At 41.9% G+C, this 10,651-nt stretch overlaps 2 pseudogenes; one reads left to right on the plus strand and one right to left on the minus strand.

Moving 5' to 3' along the window:
* Positions 1-1,083: 1,083 nt before the first annotated feature.
* LOC144245817 (aspartate aminotransferase, mitochondrial pseudogene) lies at positions 1,084-8,954 on the minus strand (annotated as a pseudogene).
* Positions 8,955-9,761: 807 nt separating this feature from the next.
* On the plus strand, positions 9,762-10,355 carry LOC144245818 (cell division control protein 42 homolog pseudogene; annotated as a pseudogene).
* The last annotated feature ends 296 nt before the right edge of the window (positions 10,356-10,651 follow it).

Below are 10,651 nucleotides of genomic sequence, written 5' to 3' on the forward strand. Positions count from 1 at the left end.
TTTTGAAAGTAGATTTCCAAAATTAGCATGGGAACCAATGTTCTTGCAACACTTGTACGGGTAGGTATACGGGTAGGGTGTCTAGTTAGCTCTTACTATATACAATTATAATACAATGTCCTATCTTCTCTTCTGCTCTCTTCCTACGGACTCAGCCCGAAGTGTCCTCAGTAGTCTACAGGGAAGGACAGACTCCACGTGCAGCATGGGTGTGCTGGCCTGGGGCCTCCTCCACCCTAGTCCGTCCCTCAATGCCACCTGTTTTCTGTCTTCTAAAACCTGGGAAGTCTCTGCTTTGCTGATGATGATCGCTCCATCTGCTCCCAATCTCAGTGCTTATGCATTTACAAATCTCTGTCTGTCAATTGTATTTTCCTCTGTCACGTCACAGGGAGTTGGGGATACAGAGAAGTCAGTCTGTAGGCTTTCAGTACAAATGAGTTAAAATCCTCAGCTGACTTATTTGAATCCCAAATATTTCAAATTCAGGAACTATGAAATTATCACCTGAAGAATCTAGTTAAATAAACCTCAGTTTTAAAGAATGTAATTAATTAATCAGTACCAATTTTAGGAATAAATGGGTTTCCTGACACAAGTGACCAAGTAATCACGAAGAGAAAAGTTAAGATTGGGCAACACCTGGCATAAACAAAGGAGCAGGAGTGAGGCAGGAGTGGGAGAAAAGAGGCGGCCTTCCCCGGTGCAGAGAAGTGTTCATGTGATTTTTTCCCTAACGTTTTCTTTAGAGCACTGGGACAGCTTAGCTAAAACTAAAAATTTATAAAGGGACATACTGATCGGTCATGCTCTGCAAATTAAGTACTGAAGCTCTTTTTATAAATCAGTAACTTAAAGGTAAAGACTAACTTACAGCAATAAAGAGAAATTCCCCTTGTGCCAGCTAACTTCTACGACAGCTCTCTTACAGACCACTCGATGAGCTTCTACTTTGTGGCAATAAGGTTGAATAGGCAATTCTTTTCACTTATTTTTATTTGGGGAGGTGGTCTACAGTAACTTTACTTTAACAGAGAAACCAGAGTACAATAAGTCTCCATGACTGGAGTAGATGGTGGTTACCTTTCCAAAGGGTGAAGCCTGGGCCCAGCTGGCAGCACACAAAAGGTTAAAACCAGAGCTCAGGTATCCTCCTTCCTGGCTCTGCCCTGAATCCCCCGCTCGTGACGTGAGATGAGGGGCTCCACGACCGCACTGGATGAAGTAAGAGGTCTAACTGGGTGGAGGTGACATCCCGTCAGGAGACAATCAATCACTGAAGAGGATGCTGAAACCCAGTGCAGTTATATATTCTATGCTAGTCTTTGATAAGAAAAGTGAGGGTATGGGATGAGTAGTAAGTAAATTATATACTTCATTCTTCAAGTAAGTCAATCCTATAGACTGGGGTTGATGGGCAATCAAGCAGCAGAACAGGATGAAAATCCAGGCTAGTTATAGATCTCTGTGCCTCAGGAAAAGAAGAGCAAAAATAAGGGAGAAGAGAGCAACATTAAAATGTCTGAAAGTATTAAAAAGAAAGGTCTTTTTTTTTTTTCTTCTTAAATAAGACAGGAAACAGTATCGTTTATTTTCCTCACTGCTGCGGCAGCAGACTTGCTGGTTTTCATGAAACCCCATTTCTGGAACACAGTCTGTTGATAAGCTTTCTCAGTCACCAGAGGACAAAGAGGGGGCTGGCGGCTCGGGTCGCACTAGGTCTTCGCACAGTGCCTCTTATACGTGCTGTTCTCACGCTGGAGCTACAGAGGCCCCAACACCAAAAGGTGCTTCTGTTAAAGCTTCTGAATTATTGCACTGGCATGACTGGCAGGCTTTTGTGGGCTCTCTTTCTTGTACGTGTACACTCTTCTGGAATACTGCAGTTAGAGGATGAGCAGGAGTTTGGTTTTGAGCCGCAAAGTTTCAGACACCAGCCACAGCCTCTGCCCCATTTCACTACACGTTCTTTTCTGAGAAACACATTCAATGGTTGACAAGTGTTAAGTACTGTGGTCGAAAGACATGACTCGCTCACTACCATCCACCCTCTTTCTTCCTCCGTGTGAATCTCACAACCACAGAGGCTGTAGACAGGAAGGTGCTCTCTGTTCCCTCGAACCAGGGAGATGACCTGTGACCGAGTGCACTCCCTAGGGCAAGGCAGTCCACTTTACCTGCGGTGATCCTTTGTCAGGCAGATGGAGAACTCCTTGGTCAGCCTCTCCACCTGATCAGGCTTTAGTCCTGTGAAACCAAACATGCCCATCTGGTCAGGGCTTCCAGTTGTGGGAGAAGCCCTCCTTCTTGAGGCTGGAGACCAGCGAGTCTGCATGCTATTGCTGTGGTCAGCCACGCCTCTTACTTCCTGCGACCAGGATTTCTGCACATCAGGGCTGGTCAGGATGGTCGAGGCAATCCGTGCTCCACTGATGGGGGGCTGGAATGCACGAGACAGATCAAGATCCTCAACTGTGACTCCACCCGTTAGGCTTCATCAGCAACTGCCGACTACAGTGGACGCTCACAGGCTCACCAGATAAGCCCATGTTCTTGGCATAGGATTAGCAGAGACGAACATGAACGCCCTGTTCAGTGAAGTGGCGGACAGCCCAGGCCTCCTTGCTGCCATCTTCACTGGCAAAGCCTTGGTAAGTAGGCCATGTCAAAGAATGCGAAGAGATGGTTTCTCTTCTCCACTGTTGCCATATCCTTCCACTGCTCGGGGCGAGGGTCCGCTCCGTGGGGCGGTGGGCACAGGCATGCAGGAGAAGAATGCTTTGCTGTGTCATTTTTGAAATGTCCTCTATAGTGCCTGTGAAGTAAAAGCTGCACATCTTGGGGTTAGAGTACTGATTAACCATGTAGCCGCATGCCAGCGTCCCTGAAGACGTGTATGTGATTTCCTCAGGAGGGTTTCAGCAGAAAGAGCTTGAATAAACTTAAAAAAAAAATCTTTGCAGAAAACCAGCTCCAATCTTCAAGGCCCCAGGTTCAGAAATGGTCTGCATGGTGACATATCAGTTACTTTTCAACGCTTTGTTGTTCTCACTCTGGCCTAGATCTGCAGATGCCTTGCAAAATTCGGCAAGTCTCACAATGGGCAGGTATTCTTTGTCCAAATATTCTGCAGCAGTCTGGGCCTCTGGCTTCCAGACACTAGGGAGCACAGAAGGCTTTCCATTATCATCTCGGTAGGCACCAACTCCCAGATTCATCTGTTTGCTGTTGGTGTTTCTCTTAAAGGCTCCTGTGGCTCCCAGCAGATGAGATCTGGGGGCCCCATGTCCACACAGGTCCACCAGAAGCCGGCTCTGCCAGAGGCCGAGGCAGTGAGGCCGGGTGGAAGGCGGCGGCGACCCTGGACGGGACGCGGTCAGAGGGCAGCAGGGCCAGGGTAGGTGGTGAGAAGCTGAGTAGAGGGCCAGTTGCCAATTCTTTATAAATAACAGGGAGCCATTAAAAACACAGAAAGAAAGAAAACATGAACTAGTAACCTTTGAAACTCTCTCGCTCTTGTGTGTGGAACCACACATTCATCCATTCACATAAAGGTTTTTTTTTTTTTTANCACCCAGGCGCCCCCCACATAAAGCTTCTGGTATGCACTCTGTGTGGCTTACTGTACACGTATGGCACAGCAAAATGGCAGGAAATATCACTTTTTAAAATTAAAAACCCTAATAATAAATATAGGAAATAGGCTATCTGAACTATGTTTATTTCTTTGTGTAACTGAAAGGTCTTATTTATTTTTATTTTTATTTAAATTCTACTTAGTTGGGATGTCTGGGTGGCTCAGTTGGTTAAGCGTCCGGACTTCAGCTCAGGTCATGATCTCGCGGTTCATGAGTTCGAGCCCCTCGTCGGGCTCTGTGCTGACAGCTCAGAGCCTGGAGCCTGCTTTGGATTCTGTGTCTCCCCCTCTCTCTGCCCCTCCCCTGCTCCTGCTTTGTTTCTCTCTAAAAGAAATGAACATTAAAAAAAAATGTAAACATACAGTGCAATGCTGGTTTCAGGTGTAGAATTCAGTGATTCATCACTGTTGCACTGTTACATGCAACACTCAGTGCTCATCCCAAGTGCCCTCCTTAATCCCCATCACCCATCGGTTCACCCCCCCTCCATCAACCCTCAGTTTGATCTGTATCTTTAAGAGTCTCTGATGATTTGTTTCTTGCTCTCACTCTTTTTTTTGTCTTCTTTCTCCCCCTCTCCCTTATGTTCATCTGTTTTGTTTCTTAAATTCCACATATGAGTGAAAACATAAGGTATTTGTCTTTCTCTGACTTATTTTGCTCAGCATAATATACTTTAGCTCCACCCACATCACTGCAAATGGCAAGATTTCATTCTTATTGGTGGCTGGGTAACATTCCATTACATTCTATTAGCCATCTGGATGTCTTCTTTGGAAAAATGTCTATGTGTGTCTTCTGCCCATTTCTTAACTGGAGTATTTGTTTTTTTAGCTGTTGAGTTTGAGACGTTCTTTACAGACTTTAGATACTAACCCTTTATCCGATATGTCATTTGCAAATATCTCCTCCCATTCCCTAGGTTGCTTTTTAGTTGTGTTGTTTCCTTCACTGTGCAGAAGCTTTTTATCTTGATGAAGTACCAATAGCAATTTTTGCTTTTGTTTCCCTTACCTCCAGAGACATATCTAGTAAGAAGCTGCTTTGGCCAAGGTCAAAGAGGTTGCTGCCTGTGTTCTCCTCCAGGATTTTGTGTTTCCTGTCTCACATTCAGGTCTTTCATCTATTTTGAATTCATTTTGTGAATGGGGTAAGAAAGTGGTCCAGGTTCATTCTTCTGCACATCACTGTCCAGCTTTCAAAACCCCATCTGTTGAAGAGATTTTTTCCCACTGGATCTTTACCATTTCCCTACTTCTGCTGGCTTTAGGCTTTGTTTCTGATAAAGAGTTTTTTGACTTAACTAGCAGAGGCTGCCCATTTAGTGTATACAAGCACTTCTAATGAAATGCTTTACAAATTTGGGTCACTTTTCTTCAGAAGCCACACTAAACTTCTCTGTATTTTATTTATTTATTTTTAAAAGTTTAAAATATTTATTTTGAGAGAGACAGAGAGAGAGAGCACGCATGAATGGAGGAGGGGCAGACAGAGAGGGAGACAGAATCTGAAGCAGGATTTAGGCTCTGAGTTGTCAGCACAGAGCTCAATGTGGGGCTTGAACCCACGAACCGTGAGATCATGACCTGAGGTGAAGTCGGATGCTTAACTGACTGAGCCACCCAGGTGTCCTATAAACTTCTCTGTATTTGAAAAAAACATATATGCCACTAAAGCAAGTCCACTTCATGATTAAGTACTGTACAGCAGAGAGAACATAGCAGTGGGGGGTAGAAAGAAGCTCTGATTTCTCTTTTCTGGGTTATAATATTCATGTCTACAGCTGCCAATGAACTAACAGGAAAATTCTGCTCCTAGTTTTAGAGCTCACTTATCCAGAAATTTCCAAACACCCATGAATTGCCATCGGTGAAAGGAGCCAGCTGCTGTTCAAAGAACTCCCCCCATTTTCTCTTGGCTACATTAGAGTCATGTGTGTGAGCCACACTGTGAGTCAAGGTTAACACTGAACTGTGGCCTGCTTCTACTCTTAATTCTCTCTTGCACAAAAAGGCAAAAGTATATTTGAAAAGTGCAACATTCTTAGTTTAAGTTGCGTGAAAGATAATGTGAAGTTATCTTCATAACTAGGGGGAGAAAAAAGACTTGGAAATTCCTTGAAAATCATGAAAACAACCTTTAGTACCTAGATTTTCCTTCCAAACACTGGCTAATAATAAAACTTAATTTGAAATCTGATCATACCTTACAGTTAAAAATGACAGCAATTTGTTGAGTCAGAAAGTTTCAGTTCATGACCATATAACTGACTATATGAAAAACATACAGGTCTGTATAAAAGAGCCTGTACATTAAAAGGAAAACAACTTGAAGGAAAGATTCTCTCACAGGTGTGCTAAAGTCATCGGGGAGCTTTTAAAAAACACCCTTACCCAGGACCCATGCACGAAAATTGTCAATGGGCTAGGATGAGGACAGTGTATATTGTGAAAGGCTGACCTGATCATTCTAATTTATATCTTGGTTAAGAACCATCACTCCACATATCTACAAAATTGAACTACATAAAACTGCCAACATTAGATTTGTTTTTTTACTAGAAACCAGCAATCTCATATGATTCATTTATCATTTTTAAAATAAATTTTATTTAAGATTATTTTTAATGTTTATTTATTTTTGAGACAGAGTGCAAGTGGGAGAGGCACAGAAAGAGGGAGACACAGAATCCGAAGCAGGTTCCAGGCTCTGAGCTGTCAGCAGAGCCCAACATGAGGCTCGGACTCATGAACTACGAGATTAAGAGTCAAGCTGAAGTCAACACTTAACTGACTGAGCCAACCAAGCACCTCATGACTCATTTAATAGATAGTGGCCTACGACTAAAAGCAGCTAACATTTACTGAACATACTACTTTGTACGAGGCACTAACTTCTGTACACGTGTTGTTGCAAGTTTTATAATACTAACCAAGAAGTATTATACAGACTTTGTATGGAGATGTGAGGGGGAAAGAGAGGCAGTTGAGAAGGGGAAGAGCTGCATCAGGGATGATACCACAGGGCAAATCACCACTGTATTTGGAATAAAGACCACTGGTGTCCTAGACGGACTGATGGAGGCAAGAGAGACTAGACAACACTAATTTAAAACATGTCCCTGGCACACATGGGTGGCTCAGTCAGCTGAACATCCAACTCTTGATACAGCTCAGATCATGATCCCAGCGTTACGGGATCGAACCCCACGTCAGGCTCTGTGATGAGCGTAGAGCCTGTTTAAGATTCTCTTTCTCTCTCCCTCTGTCCCTCTCTCCACTCATGCTCTATCTCTCTAAAATTAAAAAATGAAATTAAATAAGTAAATAAAACAAGTCCCACATAATGCAACTGCCTATGTGGTGAAGGAAAGGGACAAGGCTCCTTGGTCATTTCCAACATGTCTAACAGAGTGTAATAATGCAACTGAAGAACCACAGAAGGAAGTCTTAAAATATTCTTAATCCTCTCATTTTTCATAAAAGGAAATAAGGGCTAGAGAAGAGTTCAGTCACTTGCAAGAAATTCCACACCAAGTTGTGGTGGAGCTGAAACCAGGAACTGACCCAGGACAGTGTGATTACACAGAACCTACGTATCGGTGCCAGTGCAGCTGGAGCAGATGGGCAATCACTGCACACTCACAAATGACTTTTGAAGCCAGTACCTCGTATCCCCCACCCCTCATTCTTTTGTTCTATCCCAAAACCCAGAGTTCAATTCAAGCGATGGGCTGGGCATGTTTATTTTATTAGTAACCGGTACCCAATGACAGGCTTCCGCAGTCACCAATCCATCATACTGGATGACTGAGTTCATCTAACCTCCTGAGGGACTGACTGGTCTTGTGTGATCTACGAGTTTCATGCTGTGCCAGGTGTTGAACAACATTGTTGGGGTTAGGCAGTGACCAGTGCTGTAAGAAGACAGGGAAACTTGTTACAGTAATCCCTCTTTAACAACAAAGGATTCTGGTTTCCAGATAACTGGATGCTGCTCATAAATCATGTTTTTTCCTTTCTGGGTTCTTGCCATCTCTTGCTATCAGGAGATGATCTCCAGAATCAATAGTGCCTTACAGAAAATCATAACTAATCCCAAATTAGTTATGAACCTTGACTCAAAAGATTTGAAAGTTAGAAAAATAAAACAGTAAAACTTCTCACAGGTCATTTTATAAGTTTTCCTACTGAAAAACAGCAAGGATGACTAGACAAAGCCTGTATTTAGTTCCAGTAGACTAAATTCTTAAGCCTAAATATAGTTGTTATTCACATAAACTCAAGAAGCAGAAACAAGAAAATTCAGGTAGTTCTGAACTTTGAATTGCTAGTTCTATTTCAGTTGAAAGAATACAGCTATAATGTACAAAGCTTGGGAATAAATTTAAGATAGTGGAATAAGAGTTTTGACCCTGCCACCCCAAAAGTATATATTAACTAAAATACCAAAGGGACTCAAAGCCCCTTATTGTTAATAATGCCTGCCTTTTTATGTAGCCATAACCTATCATAATAAAAAGTGAAATTAGTTTGACATGGCTTAGCTAAAATTCTTCAAAGACTCTGTAGTGCTAGTGGGTTAAAATCTAAATTCCATAATATTGTCTCCTTATATCATTTGCCCCTGATTATTTCCTTTTTTTACGTTTCTCCCCTTAAACTTTATATACCTTGATCCTATTCATTTTCTAGTTTCTACTAGTGAAATATGTGTGGACATTTGGGGGATTTTGGGTTAGAGGGGAGTTTGGTTTAAATGATAACAAAGGAGGTCGTAGTGGGTTGAACAATGGTACCAAGTAATAACAGGCCCTGCAGGAACTGACATGGGGCTTAAAAGCAGAAAAAAACACTTGAAGCAAGTTTACAATGACCACATGTTCTGACTACTATGTCCAGATCTACATATCATTTAATAAAACAATAAAACAGGGGTTATAGTATGAAGAAAATATTAAGGAACAGGAAAGGAAACATTTTAGCAATCAAAAGTTTAACTACTGTGTTATTCTATAAAATTTTTAGAATTTTATTTGTAACAGCTTTATTGAGGTATAACATGTAATAAGCTGCACAGATTTTAAAGTCCTGACTCGCTGTAATCCCCCCTTAATACATTGCTCTGTTTTCTATATAGATTAATTGACATTTTCTATAGTTTCTAGCATTATGCAGTACGAACTCTATCAGGCTTCTTTCACTCCCTGAAAGTTTGAGATACATCCCTGTTGCTGCCTGTATCAGTAGCTCTTTTCCTTTTGCTGCTGCACAGTATTCCCCAATACAGCGTTACTACAATTTGTTTACCATTCATCTATCGGTGGACATGTTGTTTACAGTTCTTGACACCTGAATGACAAAGGTGCAAAAAGCAATGCAATAAAGAAAAGATAGTCTTTTTTTTTTTTTTTTTTAAGTATGCTCCATGCCCAGCGTGGAGCCCAATGTGGGGCTTGAACTCACAACCCTGAGATCAGGACGTGAGCTGAGATCAAGAGTTGGATGCTTAACGGACTGAGCCACCCAGGTGCCCCAGGACAGTCTTTTCAACAATGATACTGGAACAATTAAGATATCCATATGCAAAAAACTGAACTCAAATCCATATCGTGTACCATACAGAAAAATTAACTCAATTTGGACTATTCTTAAATGTAAAGTCTAAAATTGCAAAACTTTTAAAAGAAAGCAGAAAATTAGGCATATGACCTTGGATTAGGCATATGACTTTGAGTTACGTAATGATTTCTTAGAATACCAAAAGAAAAATCCACAAAAGAACAAACTGATTAAATTGGACTACCTCAAAATTAAAAACTTCTGTTCTTTAAAAGACAGTTAAATAAACAATTATAATCATCGACTACATTCCCTAGGATGTGCCTTTTATTCCTATGCTTTATTCATTCCATAATGGTGACAGATGGCAGCTATATTTGTGGTGAGCACAGCATAACATATAGACTTATTGAATCATTATGCTGTATACTTGAAACTAATGTAACACTGTGTGTCAGCTACATTCAAATAAAATCAGTTTTTGAAAACATATTTTCTGCTTTCAAAAAATAAAAAGAAAATGAAAGGATAGAAAGGCCCTGGTGGAGAAACTGAGGTCAACATGGAATCTGAAATAATTCAAAACAGATGCAAAACTGTCTCAGTGCGGCGGACAAGTAAGCGCACTGTTGTGGGTGATGGTGTCCCTGGTCAAATGTGTCACCTGATACCCTACGGGACATTTTCCCATCTGAATATGGATCCACTGTTTTTGCAAAGTTTGCACTCATAGTCCTGACTGGTGGAGAGCCATATATTCTTGGACTTTTTGATACAGCAGGGCAAGAGGATTATGGCAGATTACATATGACCATTGAGTTATCCACAAACACATGTATCTCTAGTCTGTTTTTCACTGTGTTCTCTGTTCTCACTCAAAACGTGAAGAAAAACAAAGTGGGTGCCTGAGATAATTCACCACCGTGCAAAGACCCCTTTCTTGCTTCCTGGGACCCAACCTGCTCTCAGAGATGACCCCTCTGCTATTGAGAAGCTTTAAGAACAGAGGCCTATCGCTCCAGAGACTGCTTGCAGGCTATCAAGTACGTGGAGTGCTTTGCACTCATACAGCAATGCCTATGGAATGGATGTGCCCGAGGAAGCAATACTGGCGGCCCCACAGCCAGAACCAGAAGACCCGCAGGTGCGCTGCTAGGAACCTCTCTTCGGAGCCCTTTCTGCGCAGCTGGTGCCAGCATCGTACGAAAAGCAATGTTTAAATCAAACTAAAGATCAAACATTAAAATCTGTTTTTCCAATAACTACAAATGCCCTGCACTTACCCACATGCACTTGTGTGAGACAAGGCCCCCTTGCCACCTGATACTAGTTAATTCTGAGTAATTCTGTACTGTCAGAAAAGTGATCAGTACTAGTTTTTGTTCTGTTGTTTCCAAAAAACATTGTTGTTGTTGTTTAGGACAGAGGCACACTTGTGATGACTCTCGAACA

This window comes from Crocuta crocuta, unplaced genomic scaffold (assembly GCF_008692635.1).
Source record: "Crocuta crocuta isolate KB4526 unplaced genomic scaffold, BGI_CrCroc_1.0 scaffold108, whole genome shotgun sequence".
Taxonomy (NCBI): Eukaryota; Metazoa; Chordata; class Mammalia; order Carnivora; family Hyaenidae; genus Crocuta; species Crocuta crocuta.